This window comes from Phodopus roborovskii, unplaced genomic scaffold (assembly GCF_943737965.1).
Source record: "Phodopus roborovskii unplaced genomic scaffold, PHOROB, whole genome shotgun sequence".
Classification (NCBI taxonomy): domain Eukaryota; kingdom Metazoa; phylum Chordata; class Mammalia; order Rodentia; family Cricetidae; genus Phodopus; species Phodopus roborovskii.
Window position 1 is genome coordinate 198,974 of NW_026126711.1, and position 23,135 is coordinate 222,108.

General features: G+C 39.2%; 1 pseudogene; it reads left to right on the plus strand.

The window, feature by feature from the left end:
- The first annotated feature begins 14,756 nt into the window (after positions 1-14,756).
- LOC127214443 (F-box only protein 33-like) lies at positions 14,757-21,099 on the plus strand (annotated as a pseudogene).
- The last annotated feature ends 2,036 nt before the right edge of the window (positions 21,100-23,135 follow it).

Sequence of the window (23,135 nt, forward strand, 5' to 3'; positions counted from 1 at the left end):
GTGTGGAAGATTGGGAGTGGAACATTGTTTGGAAGGTATGTATTGTTTGAGGAGGTTTTTTTGTATGTATGCCTTTGACTTTGCTGATTTGTTTATCTTACTTATTCATAGTTCTGATTGTTATGGTTTATGGGAAGGAGACTCCAGTTATAGAAATTCTGCCTAGTAGCTTTGGAAAAGAAGGACATGCTTACCAACACTCAGTGGATAGAAGCAGGTAGATCTCAGTGAGTTCAAGGCCAGCCTGGTATACAGAGCAAGTTCCAGAACAGAGAAACTCTGTCTCAAAAAAGAAAAAGAGAATGAAGTAAGTTCTGACCCCTGTTGACTCAAGGTTGTTAAGGAATATCCCTAGGATAGAACAAGAGGAACTTTAGGTTTACAACATGTGAGGAGAGACTTTCAAACAAGGAAAAACTGTGTTCATTTATTGTGGTATTGCCCCTCTCTTATCCATCACACTTCAGGACTCCTGAACTATAGACTTGATTGTGAATGGAACTCTGTTTCTCTGCACAGTGTGACACACAGAACAATCTCCTTTCTCTACTCTTCACAATTACTTGTCTCTCTAAACAGCCCACTGAGGAAAGATGGCTAAGCTTAGCTTGTAAAGATTGTGATGAATTGAGATCTGCAGACTGGATGACTTAGGAGGACTCTGTGACTACAAAGGGATGCATCCCAGTAGGCCAAAAACCAAATGATCTTGCTCTGACCATGACCAAAAGCAAGAAGAAGAATGAAACTTATTTTTGCTTACAGTTCCAGAGAGAGCGAACCATAATGGCAGAGGCTGAATGGCAGCCAGTGGCTGGAGCATGAGGCTGAGAGACCACACTATACCCTCACATAGCAAGCAGACACTAAACTGGAATGGGTCAAGTTTGTAAATTATCAAACCCACCCCATGATATAATTTCTCTCTATAGCCTTGTCCCTATTAGTTTCATGACCTCTCCAAAACTGCTGCCAACTGGGAACAAGTATTCTAAGGAATGAGTCTATGGAAGAGGTCAATGTCATTTAAGCATTATGTAAGTCAAAGCACTTGCCACCAAATCTGAAGACCTGAGAATGATCCTTGGAACCTGTGCTGGAGGGGAAAATTGACTCCTGCAAGTTATCGGCTAACCTCCACATGCTCATACACATGCACATGTACAAACATACATATAATAAATATGTAAAAAAGAAAATGGTAGACAAAGCAATTTTGTAAAGCAGAGAGAAGAGATTTATTCAACATGGCTACACTAGGAAGAACAGATGAAGGGGTCCAGTAATGTAGCATCCATCTTTAGCATATGAATGTGAGCCTTAGATTAAACACAGAAAGAACTGAGGGGGAGGATGAGAGATGCACATGATTAATTGGTCCAGGGAGGATGCAGTCTGGTGGATCCTTGCCTCAGCTCTGTATTTATTTAAGGTTGAAATGCGGAGGGATCACATTGAACAGAATCCTCCATCTTTAATCATACATAAACTATGTGCCAAAGATGATGAGAATCTCAATTAGTAACAATGTCCTTAAGGGATTTCAGCTCCCTCTCTCTGAATCCTACATGTCACAGGAAAATGATGCTTGCAACTTAAATTCCTGAGTATGTGGTCACATATAATGCACATTAGTGAACACATATATCATGTGTAGTGCACAGACACTCTGCAGATATGAATGCCCCCCCCCCCTGAGAATAACAAGATAGCAGGAAAGAAAATTCTTTCAAAAATTAGGAAAAAATAATATCAAAAATAAGTAATGAATGGATAAGACAAAGCCAGAGTGCCAAGACAATCCCTTTGTGTTCATCAGGGCAGCCCTGTCCTGCACTCAATAAAATCTACATGTGCATCCTGTCCTCTGGGGTGGCTTGCCAACTGTCTTTCCACTCTCTTGAGCAGCCACAAATTCCTGAATATTATAACAAGTATGTGTTTTTGCTGCCCATCACCTTGTCTTGTCCCGCCGCCATGCCTGCCCCAATTAACGCACACTGAGACTCTCTATTTGATATAATCTGTTGGCCCATTACAAGTTTCTTATCGACTAGCTCTATCTTAAGTATTAACCCATTTCTGCTGATCTGTGTATTTCTCTTATCGGGGAGCCGGCCAGAATACTGCTTTCTCCAGACTCTCCATCTTGGCTCTTCTCTCTACTTCCTATTTCCTTCTTGTCTCCTAGCCCCTCCTATCTTCCTTTCCTATTGGCCAACAGTGCTTTATTCATTGACCAGTATGAGAAACATATATACAGGATGACATCTCCCATCATATATTATCTATAACCATATCTATTCTCCTTTCCCTCTCCTTTTTCCCTATGTCTCATTCAAGCCATCTGGTTCTGTTGAGGCATTAAATCAAAATCTCCTTCTCACAAGAGCTGTGATGCTCAGAAATAGTGGGTCATCCTGATATGAACAGGCAGGGAAGTTATCCCTGACTCAGGAAGAAGGCACCAACCACTCTGTCATTTTTGATTCTACATTGTCCTCTAGTGGTCTACTGAAGTATCATCCTTAAGACCCTTGAAGCTTTGATGGTTAGTATTACTCAGAGGTGGCAACTTCTATGTGCAACATCTTCAGGGAAAGATCTCAGAGCTGACAGAAGATAATTATTGCTAGACCTGGTGAAGCAGACCTGTTATGCCACCTACATGATAGACAGAGGCAGGGAGATTTCAACTTCAAGGCTAGACTGGACACTCTACCCTGGCCTCCAAATAAAAGGCAAAAAGGGGAGAAGGAAGTGAGCTTGTGACAGAACACATTCCTAGTACATTGAAGTTTGCTACAGTTAATCTCACAGACCACTGATTATCTGGCAACTAAGCAGGACGTTTGCTGTGATACTGGGGTGGTTTTATGCACAGCAATTATCATGTGCTTCCTTTATATGTGTGGCCCCCAGTGAAAAGAAAGACCATGGTTTTAGCCCATTTTGAGGATCGTGTGTTCACCCACTGAGCCATTTTTTCCTCTAAGTAGTTTGAGGTGTCTGTCATAGAAACTTATGGGACTTTATTCCAGGTCAGAAAGCTAGGTCATCCACAGTTCTATCCTCTCCTGATCTAACCTGAAAATTCCTACATTTTATGATTCTGTCTCTCCTGGTCTAGACTTCAGTTTCCTGCATCTGATGATTCTGTTCTCCCTTTGTCCAATCTGCGGTTTTCCTGTGTCTCATAGCTTGTCCCATCCTGGTCTAATCTGCAGTATCCTGCCTCTCATGGTACTGTCTTCTCCTAGTCTAGCATGAAGTTTCCTGCATCTGTACATTTTCATCTATATTGCTTTTGGATATGTTCTATAATCCTTGTTATATAGTAGGTTGCATGTTCCACATTAAAGGACAGGGAGTGTAGGAGAATCTAAAATTATCCCTGCCTCTCAGAAAGCATGTGCCTTATAAACTGTTGCAAGCAGCTGTGCTGAGGCCTCTTTTCCAAACAGAGGTAGACTAAAGAAGCTCCTGGTCTTCTGAACCTGAAGGGGGGGGGCTATCTGTCTTCATTCCAGCTAGGTGTCAGGACACAAGCAACATAGGAAAAGTTTAGTTTGTGCTTCTACTCCTTTCTCTCTCATTTGCCAATATCATGAACCACCAAGAAAGGATGCACAGGGAAATGTGAGGCCTGCAGCCAGCATCTACTTCTCTGAAACTGAACTTCTCAGAAATGGGGATACAAGAATGAAATGAGTGCATGCCCTTGCAGCCTATATGAGACCCCTTGGAAACTACTCTGGTGTCTCAGGAATGACTACCAAAGCCAAAAAGATTCAAATTTATGTGAGCCTATCATAGAAAACAAAACCAATTTCACTCAATAGGGTCAACCCAAAGAAAGACACCAGGTAATTTAAAATATTGACTTAAAAAAAAAACCTGGTATTGTGGTAGAGGCAGGTGGATCGCTTTGAGTTCAAACTATTCCAGTCTACACATACTGAGTTCCAGGACAATCTGAACTATATAATGAGACACAGTCTAGGAAAAAAAAACCCCCGAGAGACTGTAATAACCATCCAATGCACTAATTTCCAACAGCATAGTGAATGTAGCAGATACCTATCATCCTCCCCCCGAAGCCGCCCCTTCCCAGAAATTTTTTTTAAAACGCCCCCCCCCCCCGGGGTTTTTTTTGAAAAAAAAAAAGCATAAATAATGGAAGCAGAGAGGCTCAGGGCTCCTGGAGTAGGACAGATGAATCTGAGTCTGGAATCTTGGGGCAGCTCAGTACTATGCTAGAACTTTCCTTTCTGATGCAGTCTCAGCTGCTGCTTAAAATACATGTGGCCATGTTCAGAGGCATCCGTGTGGGGCACACAAAGGAAGTGCTTATCCCTCAAATCCCACTATTTCCTCACACGTGCCTCTGTGCCTTCTCTGCCCTACTCATCCAGGGTTCCATTTGTGCTTTGACTCATATGAAGCTGATGAACTGTTCAGTGTTACCAGAGTCCTGAATCAACCAGAGTGACTAGTCTCTGTTCTTCAGCTTGTTTCCAGACATGAGCCTGGAATGTCTTCCTGCCATGGTCTACATCATCACCTGTCCATGCTGCTGTCACAAAATCAACACACATCAGGAATCTGCAGTCACAAAACAACATCACATCAGGTAACTTATAAAAGCCTTGAGAGGATTGGGTTCTGACATGCCAAAGTCAGAGTTTCAAAAGCTTTAATAATAAGTAGGGCATGATTCTACAAGATAGCTGTCTGGCTGAGACATGGCCAAGAGTCAATTCATCTCTGGTGGTTCTTTCAAATGAGTCTATATTCTTTTATTACCACAGCCTTCACAAATCATTCAGCTCTAAAAGGCTGTGGTGAATGTAGGGCATCCTTATAATCCCAAAGCTTGATAGACTGAGACAGGAAGAACATGCATTCAAGGCCAGCCTAGGCTAAATAGTGAGATGCTTTCTCTGAAAACCAAAGGTTGGAAATGTGCCAAGACTCTGGGTTCCACCCCCAGCACAGAGGAAGATAAAGAGAGGAAGACTACTAGGGACAGGATGGAAAGAGGGTCAAGCCCAAGTAGATACTCATTATATTTTCTCTGTCTTGTTTCATGTTTTTTAATGGATGGCTCCTTACTCCAAGACTTGAATTTTGAGAAGAGTCATGCTTTGCCATTTTATGTATGTCCCCTAGCTCCCCAAGATAATTGCAGCTACACACTGTGGAGGGGGCTAATCCAGCCAAGAGGTCGCTTTAAACAAATCCCAGATAGCAGGGATTTAGATGTTTCATGACCTGCCATGAAATGTCCGAGACTTTGAACACTGAGAATTCTAACAGAGTCTTAGAGCTTAGAAACAAAGGAAAGTTCTGCTGGTGTTTAGTGGAAGTTCACAATGCTGGTATGATCACACACTTTTAGGTCACCTCACAGGCCACCATTTGGTCAATCTGTCCTTCAAAGAAGTTTCACTGATCATCCCACCAGGATCTGTCTGTCTAAGCAGTTCTTGATGTGAGAGTGTCATGGGCTAATGCCTCCAAACTAGGTATCCTGACTTCACCATGTCTTGTCATTAAGATAACAGCAATGAGAGTTGGAGTGATGACTCCATGGTTAAGAGCCCTTGCTGTTCTTTCAGAAGACTCAAGTCCAGTTTTCAGCATTCAGCTACTGAGTGTGTTACAACTACATGTGATTCCGTTTCCAGGGCATTGAACACCATTTTCTGACTTTTATGTATTTTTTCATGTATATACAAAACAATTTCTTGAAGGTATACATGGAAAGCTTCAGAAATAAAAAAAAAAACATTTTAAGTAAAAGATACCAGGGGCAACATCCTTTTTTTTTTTTTTTTTTTTTTTTAAAGAAATGAGATAGACTATGTAATAAAATACCAAATTCCTGCCAGGCAGTGGTGGTACCCACCTTTAATCCCAGCAGAGAGGTGGCAGATGTAAGAAATACTGTATCTTCAGGGAAAGACCAGGCTTTTGTAAGGACACTAGAGTGTGGCCCAAGGAGAGGCATCCTCCCAAAAGTTGCCATCATAGCTGTCTTATAGCTGCACCAGGTCTTGTGGAAGCAAAGATGTGGCCCCACTTACACACAAGGTCAACAGGAACTGTGGGTGCCAAGAACTCAGAGTTGCTACAATGGTGATTGCTTGCTTTTCAAACAGCTGCAGTCACAGATGAGCGGCAGTGGGCCATCCCAGGCGTAGAGAGCCAAGGCAGGACTACACCTAAATGGCTCCTGCTTTAGGAGCTTCTGCGGAAAGACCCGTAGAGCGTGGACCTTCATGCTCCCACTCAGGAAAGGCGCCCCCCCAATCACTCACGAGAAGCGGTCTTGATGTAAAAGCATGAGGTCTTTATATTCCAAGTTCACTGGGGTCCATTGTCATGTGTCACACAGGGGCAGAGGACTATGGACCACTAGCAAGGAAGTAAGATAGCTTTTATAGAATTACACCAAAGCCCGAGCGTCTTAGACCAATCATCTCATAGCATCTAGACACTGCTCAGAGCAGAACAATCAACTAAAACCATACAAGCCCATGTTTTATAGACCAATGAGTTTCCTAACGCCCCAGAGGTTTGCATTCACACAGGATCCTGGGTGGGATGACAAAGCTCATGTACTCACAGTTCCTGTGAGTACAGCAAACAATGTGACCTTTCGCCTATTTACTAGCTGAGGGCAAGGTCTGGAATTTAAGGTTTAAACTTCTAGCTTCCTGGGGTCATTGGGGAGTTAGGCTGTATTTTTCCATTCTTACGCCATGGCTTACATCCAGCCAAATGTATGAAAAAAAAAATGTAGCCTGTTAGAAAGTGTTTTAAGGACTCAAAAAAAAAAAAAAAAAAAAAAACAGTGAAAAAAGGTGACATATATTGGGGTGTGTTCAGATTTTGGATGTTCATATTTCAAAGTTTAGCTTCAACAGCTGTATTACAAGAGATTTTAATTAAATATGTTCCATTTCAACAAACTAGTCTTGGTCTAAAAAAAAGAGAGCTGAAAAATGTATGTATGTTCTGTATGTATAATGTGGACACACATGAGTGTCTGAAATGTGATTGTGAATGTGTGAATTCCAACAATAGGTGCTACTTAAATTGCTTGGGATATAGAAAGAAAAAGAAAAGAGAGAGAGAGAGAGAGAGAGAGAGAGAGAGAGAGAGAGAGAGAGAGAGAGGAGGTCACTGTCTTAATTGAAAGGGTTGGAGCTCTGAGTCTCCCATGACCGTCTTGCAGAGTGAAACAGCAGGAAATGTTTAAAGCCAGAATGGCCTGAAAGCCAGAGAATTCTGTATGTATGGTTCAAAAGAGTTTAGCAGAGGGGAGAATAACGAAATCTAAATTTTGGTGGTTAAAAAATGAATTGAAAGTATGGCGGTTAATATAAGATTTGAGAGAAGCTATTGAAAGGAGGCCTCAGGTAATTGCATCCCTGTTAGGCCCCACCTAAAAAGGTGTCAGTGAGGATGCAAATGAGACCATGTCAGCTATTGAGAAAAAGCTTCAGGGAACTACAGCCCTTTTAAGCCCCCACCTAAAAAGGTGTCAGTGAAAATTCAAATGATCTTATGATCATTGAATGATATTCAGATGTTATTAGGAAATGTTCCAATGATTATGTCCTGTTTTAAAAAGAACCTACTGGTGATTTGGAACCTTTAAGCAACATCCTGAAAGGAGATAGTGATCCCAATTCACCTAGACAACTAACTGAAGAGAGTAGACAAGTTCTCTTACAGTTGGAGAATGCAATCCAGCATCAGTAGATTTGCTATATTGACTATGCAAAACCATGGGAGGGTTATGTGCTTCTCACACAGCATAGTAGGACTTCGGTCTTATGGCAAGGAAGATCATTGTTATGGTTGCATTTACCTATTTCCCCAGCCAAAGTGCTAAATCCTTGTTTTGAAGCATTAGCTCATGTGGTACAAAATGCCATATGGAGTCTAGGAGATATTTTGGCAGGGAACCAAATGTAATACATGTTCTCTATAACAAACAAAAAGTTGATTGATTATTTCAAAACAGTGATTCATGTACAATTGCTTTTACTCAGTTTTTGGAAAAAATTGATAATTAGTTTCCAGCTTATAGGCAACTTGTGATCATGCCTCCTTCTGTATATCCTAAAAATTGTAAGGAGTAATCCTGTTAAAAATGCTATATAAGTTTTTCTAATGGAAAAGAAGCTTATGTTACTGATGGAAAAAATATGTAGTACAGTCAGATCCAGCTTCAGCTCAGAGAGCTGAATAGCGAGCTGTTGTGGTGGTTTTTCGGCTTCTGGTGAATGATTCCTTTAACTCATATTCTGATAGTCATTATGTTTTCAGAGCTCTTCATGTTATAGAGACAGTTGCATACATTGGAACTAATAATAATTATGTTAAATTACTGTTTTAGCAAATTCAAAGAGTCATTCATCAAAGGAAGGTACTGTGCTTTGACCCCAGGTAGTACACAGTCCTCTGGTCCCTGTGTAGCTAACTTCTTTCTTAACCAAACAATATGCTACAGGATTAAGAGAAGAGCAATCAGGGCTCTGCCATACATAGGAATAAGTCTGTGACTGGATGCCTGGCCAGAGATAGAGCAGTTGACACACATCAATGCAGACACATCCTCTTCACATGCCAACTCTTTCAACTAAAATGAGGGCCATGTGGAAACATGTTCATGAACTATCATGATTTCCCTTATTTGTGGTTCTCCTGTCTTTGAATAGCAAGGAAAATATTTGTGTGAGCTGCCATAAATCTGACTGAAAGATGTCTTTTCAAGCTCTGTAAAGTCAGCAGAGGTGAGAAGCATGAAGAGGAAGACAGGCGTATACCCTCTCAGCATATGTTTGATGAGTCTGTGAAGGGCTCTCACCCACTGAAGAAGAAGAGTGAGCAGAAAACTGGCATCCCCTGAACCTTCAGCTGTTTATGACACTCCGTGCTTTAATAGTTCAGAGATTGTTACACTTTAGCCTCTGACATAATTGCCATTGATATTTTATAGGCTGATACATAGGGGATGGAATATAATTATTTATAAAATTTATTTATGAACTTACTTTTAGTTTCTTGAGGTGGGTCTCTCTCCATAGCTCTGAATGTTCTAGAACTATCTAAATACACCAGGATAGCCTTGAACTCACAAAGATCTTCCTATCTGCCTATTCCTCAGCCTCTGCCTATGTCATTGCCTCAAGAGTCTGTGACCAAAGGGATGCTCCAACAACCAGGTGGAATCAAGTTTCTTTCTGTACAAATAAGATCCAATATTCTGAAAATCTGCTTTGTTACAGTTTAAGGAAGTCAAGCTCTGACATCATAGGAGGTGTGCTTAAGGTATCCAGGGAAGTTTCCTCTTAGGTGGTAATGTTACCATTGCATTTCTACTTAAAGGAAATACAGCATCAGAATTTTACTGAGCGTTTGCATTCAAATTGCCACTAGATGTTTTATGTTATATCTCTTTAAACAATATGAAATCCCCCAACTACAGCCCATTATCACAAGGACTATTTGCAGTCCAGTGTCACACATCTAGAAAATGTTAATAAGCCCACCATGAAAAGATCCCACCACCTGCATCCAATAAGCCTCACAGGGACAAGTTTGAGTACAAGAGAAAGATGGAAAGCAATAGCTTGAAGAGGTCTCTGGTTTATCTCACTGTGTGTGCTGCTTTTGCTACAGATTTGGGCACTGCCCTGAGACAACTGTGTTTTACTTAACCCCTTGGGAGTGATATAAAGGTGTTTTGATGAATATTTTCTAACTTGGATATTATTATTTTAATCTTTATGTTTTCAAACTAAGTAACTTGTAGAATTATTGCTTATTAAACAATGCTCAGGAAATACATTTCTTATTAAAGCAATTAACAATATGTTATATTTGTATTTTATTCCCCTAGGACCATGTGGGTCTCTGAATTTTATTTATTTATTTATTTATTTATTTATTTATTTATTTTATATAACTAAGTCCATTTAAATGAAAACATACATTTATAGACAATATTTGGGAATTTGGGAGTCGTTCTTTCCAAACTACTTCCTGCTGGTAAGGGGCGATGTCATGGGAGATTGGAAGAAGATTCAGAAATCCTGGCTGTAGTCTGTAAGGCTGCTTATTCCAGCTGTTTTGAATGTAGGATCACCTGGTACTCTGTTTCAGGTGGTCTGGCTTGGTCAAACCACATTAGTCTAGTAGGAATCCACATCTTTTCATTTTCTGTGGTAACAAAAATAGAAATCCTTTTCCCCAGTAACTTGTCCTTGAACTTAAATTTTGGAGTCAAAGCATTTTTTTAATTTAATTTATTATTTTACATGTGGATCCCAGTTTCCTCTCCCTCCCTCCCTCCCTCCCTCCCTTTCTCCCTCCCTCCTTCCCCCACTTTTACCCTCTCTGTCCTCTCACATGCACTCTAACCCCCCTCCCCTCCCATCTCCCAACACCAATTCCATATGTAGGGGAATGCCATCCAGTTGGGGACATAACTGCCTTAATCTAGAGACAGGAGGGTCTCTGAATCTTATGCCACTCGTTAGGACATGCTTCTTTCAAATGTATGATCATCTTCAACTTTGTTGTAATAACTATACATTATTTTGTCATTTTTGGTTGTTACCTCTTGAAAGTATGTTCATTGAAAAAGATCAACAGAAAGGCATTAAGTGAGAAATTATATGGAGTAGAGGGTAAGAAAAATAAAATCAGTATAGGTAGATAGAGAAAATAAGTTCTTTTCAATATAGGAAAACAATAAGCAAATATTTAATTTTTTTAAAACACACAAAAATGATGGGAACTGTAAACAGCAAATTGGGAGTATGCAGTGAGGGGAGAGGGAGTTAGGAGAAACAGAAGGGCAGAAGTGGATGGGAGAGGTGGGCTTGAGGGAACAAGAAGATTGAGTCATGTATGGAATGGAGGAGAGCAAGAAAAGAAATATAATAGACTGAGCCAGTATACGTTTAAAGAGAAATCTGGCACTAGGAAAATGTTCAGAGATCTACAAGGATCACCCCAAATAACAATCTAAGAAATAGTTGAGAGGCTACCTTCAATGCCCTTCCCCAATAATGAGATTGATGACTACCTTATATGCCATCTTAGAGCCTTCATCCAGTAACAGATAGAAGCAGAAGCAGATGCCCACAGCTAAACACTGAGATGAACTACTGGAATCCAGCTCGAGAGAAGAAGTAGTGGTGAGCAAAGGGGTCAAGACCAGGCTGAATTTTGAAACCTGCAGAAACTGTTGACCTGAACAAGGGTGTGTTTATGGGCCTCAGTCTGATAGCTGGGAAACCAGCATAGGACCAGCCTGGAACCCGTGAATGTGGGTTATCAGGAGGACTTGGAAGGCTGTGGGGTTTCTGGTAGTGGATCAATATTTATCCCTACAACATGAAGGACTTTTTAAATACAGGGAAACTCTCTCAGCCTAGACATGTATGGGAGGGACTAGACCCTGCTCCAAATGATATGACAGACTTTGAAGATCCCCTATGGAAGGCCTCATCATACATGGGGAGCAGAATGGGAATGGGATGGAGGTTGGGTGAGCAGAGGAGGATGGGAGCATGATAGAACTGTGATTGACATGTAAAACCTCAAACTAAACACAAATTATAAAAATTCAGAACACAGTTCTATTGATTGATCCATGCATCCACCCACCTACCCATCCATTCATCCTTCCATCCAATCATTTATGCAACTGTCCATCTATCCATCCATTCACCTATTCATCCATATACCCATGCATCCATCCATTCATTCATCCACCCACCCAACTTATGTGTATGCCTACTTACCCTCTGGTTTAAGTATTGTGATTATATAGCTCATTTAGAAACATAATGTATAATTTAGTACAGATTATAGAGAGCTATTTATAATAGGTAAAACGTATAGTGTCAGTTAGGTTTTCTAGATATATACATATATATTTGAATAAGATAGGTATTAATGAAACCTTTCAAAGACCTACAGAACATGGCATTTTAAATGGTTTAGAGGTTTTCTTAACTGTGAGGCACAACTGCTCCTGGCAACACCACTAGTTAGAAAGGAAGATGGACATCAAAGAAACTCATTATGGAGATTGATTTCAATATGGAAAGACTAGCCATTTGGGCAAGATACTACTCTTCTCTAGACTGTTTGACTTTATGCTGTATAAAGCAGGACCCACATAGAAGTGTCTGCTGATATAAGATTGACATTGCTACAGGGTTCCTATCTCATGGAAGAGTCTCCCAGATATGCTGCAGGACACAGAAAAAATGTGACAGAAAAACTACCAACACAGGTGGGACATTTTGAAATTTCTTGCTTTGCTGAGAAGTCTGCCAGGCACACTATAGCCTATGGGCTGAATAGGGAACATTACAGAAGAACTTCAGGTGCCTGACCAAGTAGTGAGATGTTTCTGTCATTTCTAGAGTTTATACGTTATCCTTCTGTGGTCTTTGATGGATAGTTGAGGTTATGGTTTTCCTTAGTAAGCATTAAAGATAAGTTACATATAGAACTTTAGATTTCAAAGATAGGATAGATGATGGAATATTTCCTTTAAATCTTGCTAAATGTTATTGGACTAATTATTGTTCACTGTGGTTCTTACTTGATAACTGTTTTCTTATATATTTTACTATGTTAAAGTTAAAACCCTTCTTTTTATTTAGACAGAAAAGAGGAGATGATGGGAGTTGTCATACTGCAAATATATTTCTCTTATCTGTTAATGAATACAGCACTGTTGGTCAATAGGAAAGCAAGATAGGTGGGACTAGGACACAAGGAGGAGAGAGGAAGTAGTAGGGAGGAGATTCAAGATGTAGGACAAAGAGAAAAGAATGATGGGCACTTTCTCCTGTAATATAACACCTTCTAAATTGTCTACAACCAGTAGACTGAATGACCCATCCTAATTTCAGGCATTGCCACCAGGGATGTGTCACAGTATCTGAAACTTCGTGAGGTATGAGGGAATCTGGCAAGGTGAAAGATGGGATTTCTGCTCTGCTATGGAAAAGGATATTTTAATGGCAGAGTTTTGTGCAGCAGTACAAAACATTGAATTATCAGCATGGAGGAAGATTGCTGCTGAGCCCCAGTTGGATCTGCATACTACAAACAACAGAACTACTTTTTATATAAGGATGAAATCTTCACATTCTTGTTACATCAATGAGATTCATCCATGACAAGGCATTTGGACACCATACTTGGTTCAATAATGTTCTGCACACTGTGATGCCATCAACATTGATGGGCAAGTACCTGTTTAATAAATATACTGAGATCTTTGGCAAGGTATACATGAACCATATTTTAGAATAGGTTTTTCGCGCCTGAGGACCCCCCATACTGATATCCAACCAAGCTTCAAACCGTCCCATACTTCCCAGCAGAGTATAAGTATAGCATTTGCTTCCGAAAACTCCCTCATCTCTCTTTCATATTTATTTCTCATTGGCCTTGGTTGGCAGCTACTGCAGGTTCACCACATATTTACCTGATGCCTCCTCAACTGATTGTCCATTGACAGTAATACTGTGAGGACTGCCATTTTCTTCTTCCTTTAGTACGTTTGTTTACTTCTTTCTCATGATTTACATATTTTATGTAATTGTAAATTATCCAGATATTAAATCATCTAATTGAGGTGTCAATTGGAAAGATTTCAACCATTTCTTTACAAAATACTCTCAGGTAACTCTTTAGTTTGCTGGCAATGAACTCTTTTCATTCATGAGAGACCATTTGCCAACTACTTCCAAGATTTCTGGAGTGGATGGTATTTTCCTCCATTTAGGCCTGTCCCTAGACATTCAAGTCTATACTACAACAGGAACCTACATTTTTAAGTGTTTGTTTCACACTGACCTCTGACACATTTGGCATTGATATATTATAGGGTTCAATAGAAAATGAAGACTTCATTTATTTATTGACTTTCTTTTATTATCTTTCATGATGTTCTGAACTAAATATTTTGCATCAGGGTAGCCTTGATCTCACATTAATATGCTGGTCTCTGACCCTGCTTCAACCACCACGACACACACACACACAGTTTTAAATTTTGTTTTTTAAAAAATATATATTATGAGTACTCCTCTGTGACTTAATTCTCCCAAAAGATGCCTGGGAATCAGAATTTTTTTTAAGTTTTCTCCAGAATACTATGTAGACCAGGCTGTCCTTGAACTTGCAAAGATATGCTTTCCTCTGCCTCCTCATTGTTAGCTTTAAATGCAAGAACCATCAAGACAGAGATGGAGTCAGAAGTTTTGAAACCATTAATTTTCTTTACACATTGTGTATGCTAAAATAGCCCCAATCTCTTTATATTCCTGGCCCAGCTCTTTGAGTGCTGAGTTTATAGGCATGCACCCTTCACCCATTTGATAAATTTAATTTACCAAAAATGTCAGCACAGACTTCATTGTCTCAATCCATCCATGTCAAATGTTGTTATGAATACTTTGTAATTATAAATAATAATCACAAAATTCTAATAGTGATATCTCTCCATACTCTGTTTTCTGAAAATGGTTAAGTGGGGGCACCTACTTTCTACAAAGTAAATAGTTTAGTAAGGACTGTCTCACTGGGATACCTGGCACCCTAATTTATTCTGAGAACCACGGGATATACTAACAGATACACAAAACTATGATACTTATTTGAAAAGTGTTTATTAAGAAATTTCCAATAACTGGGCTACAGAGATGGCTCAGCAGCTAAAAGCACCCGCTATTCTTATTGACGATAAGGGTTCAATGCACATTGAACACCTAATGGCTTACAACCATCTGAGTAAGTCTCATTTCAAAGAATCTGGTGCCCTCTCCTGGCCTCTGCAGAAACCAGCCATAAACAAAGTGCACATACATACATGCCCTCAGAACCTATGAAATAGTGCTGGGCATTGTAGCACACACATGTAATACTTTAAATGAAAAGAAACCAGAAGGTGAGGGCTGTTGTTCTCTAAGAACCCTTACGTTAGAACAAAACAATCATTACATTGGATTGAAAATTTTGACAACCTCTGCTTCTCAAAACTGCAGGGCTTGTGGTGAGTTTTCCTGTTGCTAATTGATTCTTCTTGTTCATTTATCATTAATTTTCTTTCTTTCTTTTTTTGGTTATTAAATCTCTGTCTATTTTTCTATTTGTTCATTATTTGGAGACAGTGTCTCATTCTGTGTTCCATGGCATGCCTCAAGCTGAGAGATCCTCCTGCCTTTGAGACCTGAATGCAGGGATTAAAGGTTTCAGGCCCATGTTAATTTTATTAATTAATTATTTTATTTATTTAATTTTTTTGCATCAAGTTTCTCTGTGTAGTCCCATGTGTCCTTGATTCACTCTGTAGACCTTGCTGGGAGGTAAGTCATAGAGATCCACCTGCATTTGCCTCCCAACTACCGAAAATAAAGTCATGGACCACTACTGTCTGAATATTTTTTAAATTATACCTGTTGAAGTTTCTCAAAGTTCCTGAAGTTCATGAAGGTCTTGAAGAAGGAGATCATACAGTATGTACTGAAACAGATTCCTTGGACCAAAGTAAAGAAGACTTATAGGAACATCTTGCCAACCTACTGGTGAAGCATCATACAGAAGAACCTTGAGATGTGACCTTCAGAATCTTCCAGAATATCAATAGGAAGGATGCCAGTGATAGGTCAGCAGGAGATTTGCTGGTGAGTTGGGTCAACTTCTTTACCATGAGATTCATGTCATAATTAAGATAATTCTTCTTTAGGCCCAACTCCCATAGGAAAGGCAGGTATGGGGCCCATTTTTCTATTTGAGGAAGTAGGCACACTGGGGTAGATATGTTAGCTCTGATCTTTGAAGTCAAATGAATGAAGGTTTCATGCCCTAAACTACCTACCCGACATCAGTAATTTTGCCCTTGCATCAAAACTGAATACTTAACTCTAGAGTGACGTGGTCGCTCTGGATTTGGACTGTCAGCAATAGGAAACACATGGGGATGAGGAAATTGGCTCTGTCTTTGTAAACATGAAAACCTGACTTCAGAAACCACATAAAAGCCAGGCACCATAGCAAGTTGTCCCTTCGGCATGGCAAGTTGTAAGCCAGCTGAAAAGAAATCTGTCTCAAAACCTGACATGCAGGGGGGGCTGGAGGGATAGCTTAATATTTAAGAACACCTGCTCCTCTATCACAGGACCTGGGTCAGTTTCCAGAAGCCAGATGATGGTTCACAACTATTATGTAACCCAATGGTCAGGGAATCTAGTGCCCTCTTCTGTCTCCTGAAGGCACAGCACTCATATGATACACATATATGTATGCAGACAAAAGAACCATATACATCAAATTAAAGCAAGCCCGTTTTTATTTTAATGCAGGGCACCTGAAGACGACACCCAGTGTTAGTCTATGGTCTCAACATGTATTGATTCTGTATCCTTCCCCCCATCCACCCACCTATATACTTATAATGCATGTATTTGAAACAAATCTAATCAGTTGTGAAATAAGTTTTCTCATTTTTTGTCAAGGCTGGTATGTTTATATCTTTAACAAGCACAGGTATAAAATGGAAAAGCCATTTTTCATTAAATAGCATGGTTTTAAGAGTCACATATTTATTTACTCTTGTATAAAATATCAGGATGCAATTTTCTGATAAACTTAGGTCTGTGGCTACAAAAGGTTCTTCACACCTTAGTGTTTTGTTTGCTGTTTTAAAAATGTCTCTGTGCTGTTCTTTTACTCTGACTTCTTCTGGGACTCCAGATGTGAGCTCAGCATTTGGCTTTGGTTCCAGTGTTGTCCACAGTCATTAAATTTTAATACAAGCTTTGTACTTAGTCCATGCCCTTTACCATGTTTGCTATTTCTCTGTACTTGCCATCACTCTGAATATGCACAACAGTCTGAATGTGATTTGCCTATGAATTTGATGGTAGAAGCTACTCTAGAATATCTTTTAGACATATTTTAATATGTGCTTATATTAAACATTTAGAAAATCATTTTGACCATTTTCTCCTATAGGAAACTCCAGAGGTTTAATCTGTTTGGAGATAGAAGCAAAGAAGTCTATCCAGCACATACCTCAAGAGGGAAGAACTTGACTTCAAGAAGATTAATCAGTTAAGTCACACAGTAAGCTTTACAAGGGCATGTGTTAATAACAAGTCTAGCTCTTGACTGAAAAGTAGTAAGACACAATCAAGAACAGTGATCTTTAAAAATTATGGAGGTAACGTACAGGCAAGAAGATCTGAATCCACATTTCCTGATCTTGTGTAAATGCTGTAGAAGCATGATGGACTACCTACAATTATAACTTTGGCAGGCCCAAGGTCAGGTATCCCAGAGCAAGCAGGCCCACAGAGGCTAGCCCTGTCAGCAGACTCTGGTTTGATTGAGAGAGCCTGCCTCTCTCTCTCTCTCTCTCTGTCTCTCTCTCTCTCTCTCACCACACACACACAGTGTTGGGCTAGAATATATGTCCTAGAAATATCTTAACTGCATTTTAGTTGTGATTATGTGACAATTGATGGCATAAATCTTTTGGGATAAATCATATAGCTTGCTGGGTAAGTATTGCTATGTGAATTGTTAATATTTTATTTTATGCATTTTAAGTGTTTGCCTGCATGGGTATATATGTACCGCATATATGTCTCTTTGCTACAAGTCAGAAGAGGGTTTTGGTTCTCTTGTAAATGTAGTGAGTGAAGGTAGTGTGCTGGTGGGTGGGTGCTGAAAAATGAACCTGGATTCTTCTGCAGAGAAAGCTCTCTTACACAAATCCCATTCCTGCTATTTAAAGGTGTTATTTTTTTCACTTGCTTTTATTATCTTTTCTGCATGTTTAATGTATCTTACTGATTACATTGTAATGTGAGACTAATTGCATTTGTAGATTGGATAGAAATAAAGTAATGGGAAACAATATATCTCAACATTGAATGCTTTGTGTTGCCCATTCCTAAAAGATTAGTGTCAAGTGCTAATGATAACATTGTGTTCTGTTTCCTTGTATAATTTAGCAGCTGTTTGAAAAATACTGAGTAGGAGTAGGAGACTAAAATAGCTGTCTTGTGTGTTTCTGCTGGAAATAGTGACCCCCCCAACATCCCTGTTGTCTCTAACTCAATTGCCAACACTATGGAGCACCTGATTTTACTGGGCAATGGTATTTCTGGCAACAGCACACTTATTACTGCAGTTGAACTAGAGTGGTGTGTAAATCTGAGTTCACTTGCCCTGGATTTCTGTGATTTTACAGCTGAGATGGCAAGAGTCTTAACTGATAGCAACCATGTGCCTTCACAGCGATCTCCTGGTCCGCAATGTTTCAGTGATGCACAAATGATTACACAACATGCCAAATGATGAGAACTATAAAGCCCTAGCAGGAAAGATCTCCAGCCTTCAGGTCTATCTAATGGCTTTTGATGTGCAAGGAGAAGACATGCTAAAGATTCTGAAACCCAGTATACCACTTGAGAGTGTTCACTTTGACAGCTATGTCACTTGTGTCTCAGGGGCTATTGTTGATCTTATATCCAGGCAGTACAGCAAATTTCTCACCCATTTTTTATTGGTAATTGATGTAAGTGACACGTCTGGTTTTCCAGATCTTAGTGACAGGTGCAATAAAGATCAATTTATTTTATCAGCATGGAGGTGCACAAAGCTCATGGTGTGTGGTTTTATTCACTATAACTTGATACTGGCATCATACCTTAAAGTGTTTCATTCTGGTAAATATATCGCAAGTTTGAAAGTCCTGTCTCAACCCTGAGTGCTCTATCCCTGGGTCCCTGTAATGATTTTACCTGTCATGAGGAAATAATACTAACGTAGCTAAGGAAATAGATATGTAACTACCTACATTGGGTATATTCACTCCAATCAGAAGATCCTGAAATGATTAGGAGGAGGGACACAGAAAGAAGGAAAGTGTGACTTTTATACTTACAACCTCATCTTTTAGATTCTAGTGTTGATGTATTTACTATATTGTTTAAATTATCTATTACTTATACATATGCTTACTTCTTAGCCATTCATCTTAGTATGTGTACTATTCTCTTTTGAATAGAGTTGCTATTCAAATATACTAAGAGAAAATTTTACTTTAATACAAATACATTTTATTTTAATATAAATAATATATGAAAATGTCTTACCTAGGCATGGCATCACAAGTAAATAATCTCAGCTCTTGAGAGGCTGAGGTAGGAAGATTGCCAAGAGTTTGAAAGGGCAGTCTGGTCTACATAAGTGTTCTAGTCCAGCCTGAGATACAGTGTGAGACCATGTTCATAAATTAGTAATAATCAGAGTATAGTGGCACACATCTTAAATCCCAGGACTTCAAAGGAAGAGGAATACAGATCTCTGTGAGTTCAAGGCCATCATGGTCTACAAAGCTAATTCTAGGACCACCAGCGATGCTACACAGAAAAATCCTAACTCAAAAAACAAAAAGAACCAACAAATAGGTAACACAACAAGCAAGGACTGTTTTACCTCTATAGTAACTCTTTCATTGTTTTTGAAACTATTTTTCTTAGCCTGCAATTGTGTCCCTTTAGGTTTTACTTTATAATTGGCCATAGAATTATAGGTAATAGACAGAAAAAGATCCATATTAAAATTAGCAAGTGGTTGTTGGGGAAGATGGCTCACGGAATGAAGTGCTTAATGTGCAGGTACAGGACTAGTGTTCATATATCTGGAACCCATCTAACAGCCAGGCAGCTTGGTGGCCACCTCAAGTCCTCTACTCAGGAACAGAGAATAGAATCTCTCCCTGGGTCATGCTGGCTAGCTATTCAAGTTATGGTTCAATGTCAAGATCCTCTCTCAACTAACAAATCAGAGAGCAAACAGGAAAGGCATCCAGTGTCACCTTTAGACCTCTACAAGTTGGCATACACTTGCATGCATGCACATTGTGTAAAATAAAAACAGGGATTGCCAAACAATCCTTTTTAAAGCTTTTTCTTCTTTCAGAGTCTTAGATAGAAATAAAGCTTCATCATCTTCCTCACTTATCCTTTCCCAGAGGTGACCTCTGTTCTGAGGCTGACACATAGTCTTATGTTTCCTATGACTTCTGATAATAAACCATTGCTCTCAAAGTTCCAGATGTCATGACTGTAGACTATGAGAAGCCATAGGAAATATTTTTGCAATGAAGAAAAATTCCTGTTTTGTATATCGGGTTTTTGTTTGTTTGTTTTGGTCCTCAAGACAGGGTTTCTGTGTGTACCCTGGCTATTCTGGAACTCACTCTGTAGATCAGGATGAACTCAAACTCAGATATCTGCCTGCCTCTGACTCCTAAGCACTGGTTCTAAAGGCATGTGCTATCACAGCCCAGATACATACATACATACATACATACATACATACATACATCATATATATATGGGACTTAAGTGGGAAATAAAATGTGTTCCTTATGATAAATCAAATGTCTTTTTTTCTTTTTTTTTTTTTTTTTTTTTTTTTTGCTGAGTGAAATACCACTTGACAGCTCACAACTCTGTGACATTCTTAAGAGAGTATGAAACACCTAGGTAGTCATGACTTTTTATTCTCAATTTGTTTTAAAGGGAAAGGACTGACGTGGTGAAATACAAATGTGTAGCTTCTTATGAAGCACTTACCGAGGAACAGAGTAAACTTACCAAAGACAGAATAAAACAGAAGAGAAAGACAGATGCCTTCTTCTTATATTTAAGATGATACCATGTGGGCACTCATCCTCATTGCTATTGCTGGTCTTTGTGGCTCTCATCTCAAATGCTTGCAGTCACTGAAGAAAGCATTAATATTTACCAAGGTGAACTAACCGAGGATGATGTGGATTCCCGTGCATAAACTTATTGAGCAGAGCAAGTATCGCTGGGCCTTGGTCAACCTTGGCAAGCAGTCGTGGACCCTGAATCACTCAGTGTCTTCACTAAACCAAATTGTCATTTTTACAGAGAGATACTAAACTTCAATGAAGACATTATGTTTTGTAAAATGTATAATTTCTGTGTCCAGATATGCAAGTAGGGTCTTAGTATTTTTTTTTAAGTATTGTAAACTAAACAATTTGTGCTGTGTTAAATCAGCTTTATAGGATTATATATGTATATTCTATTTCTTGATCAAAGAAAATAGTTAGGTATTGGTTTTACAAGTAGAATGTTACATTGTACAGGGCTTTCTTGGTTGATTAGATTGTTACCAAACCTTAAGGGCAAATAGACAATAATTATCTGAGGTTGCTGCCTAACTTTTTCATTGAGGTACTCTGCTTTTTGGACATTTTTATTCTTTCTTTTTCAAAATGCCGAGCTCAGAAGCCAAAACACACACACACACACACACACACACACACACACACACACACACACTCATAGCATAGCCAGGTGGATTGAATGCATTGCACTGCATCTATGTATTCTGGTAGCATCTCATTGATTTTGGTTTAAAATAGAAGGGAAGGTAGTGTCCCAAATGAGATATCTTTAACAGAAACCTGAGTTTAACTTTTATTAACTATATAATAATTGATACTGCCAATTACCATTCTGAATTTCATATAGTATAAGTTAGATATTGTTTCATCCTTTTTAAATGCATTTATATAAACTGAACCCTCAAATTGCTGGATATTTTAGGCTATATCCGACTTAAGTTTTTTCACCTCTTACATTCAAGTTAGCTTCTTCAGCCCAGATATCAAAACAGTGGAGGAAGAAATGAACTGTATTCCAGGGAATACTTCAAGGCTAAGTGAAAGCACAGAACTGTAGGCAAACAGGCTTGCAAAACAATATTAGTCATAACATCCTTAACAAGTCACAGGATTCTCTCTGTCAGCATGCATGTCAGCTGGCAAAGAATAGATCTGCATGAAAAAGTGCCCACATGCTGGCTGGATCTGGCCGCTTTGGCCAGCTGGATGCTGCTAGATTGTACTATTTAATGTCGAATTTTGACTTGTGGTAGACAGCTGTGCTGTGTGTCAGCATCCTCAGATGAGGGATGGGGGAAAAAAAAAGACAAGGAAAAAACGCATTTGAGTGAAGAGAGAATGGAAGGGAAAGAAAGGAAACACAAAAGCTTGTTCCATGACAGGTGTGAGTTGCTATGGTACATACAATAATGTTAAGGACAGCCTCCAATAATCAAGTAAGTAGCCGACATGGGTGGCTAGCAGTGCTGAGACCTGGCTGCTCCATTGGAAGTTTGGAAACACAATTTATTTATGGAACAACTTTATATATCATAAAATGGTTTTACCATCTTATATTAAATGAACTGTTGACAGGCGTGCACTTTGTCCAGTGAGCACATACTATGTGGATTTTATATGCACATCTGTAGTGTGAATCCACTGGCACAGTGTGTGTAAATTCCAGATGTGGTGAGAGTTTCCCTTGTACAGGTCATCAGATAAAGCAACTCCTGACAGAAACTGTAAGGAAACCAGCAAAATGTTTGACCCAAAGATGGATGTTGTATGGTTTATGTTAAATATATATTCTTTTAATCACTGAAGAAAGCATTAAAAAGTGACCATTGTAATGTATTTTATTGTATATGAAACACAAACTGTCGATGTTTAAATAAAACTCTTTGGCTGCAGAGTTTAGAAAGCTTAAGTTTTTTTTTTTTTCACTTTGAGAAAATCCAAGCTTACAAACAGACTAAGTCAAGCATGTTCACACACTCCTATAATCCTAGTTCTTAGAGACAACAGGAAGATTGTAAATTGAAGGTCACTGTCTCAGTTACTTCTCTGTTGCAGTGAAAAGCACCATGACTAAGGCATCTTATAAAAGAATGTGGTTAATTGGGCTCACAGTTTCAGATGGTGGAAGAAAAGCAGGACACCAGCAGGAAAATCTGAGAACTCTTTTCTTCATCCACAAGTAGGAGGAAGGAAGAACTGAATATGGCACAGGGCTTTTGAAACCTCACAGTCCTATATCTTAGTAACTGTTCTATTGCTGTGTGAAATGACACCATGACCAAGGTAGCTCCTGTAAGTGGAAACATTTAACTGGGGGCTTGCTTACAGTCTTGGTGGCTTAGACAAT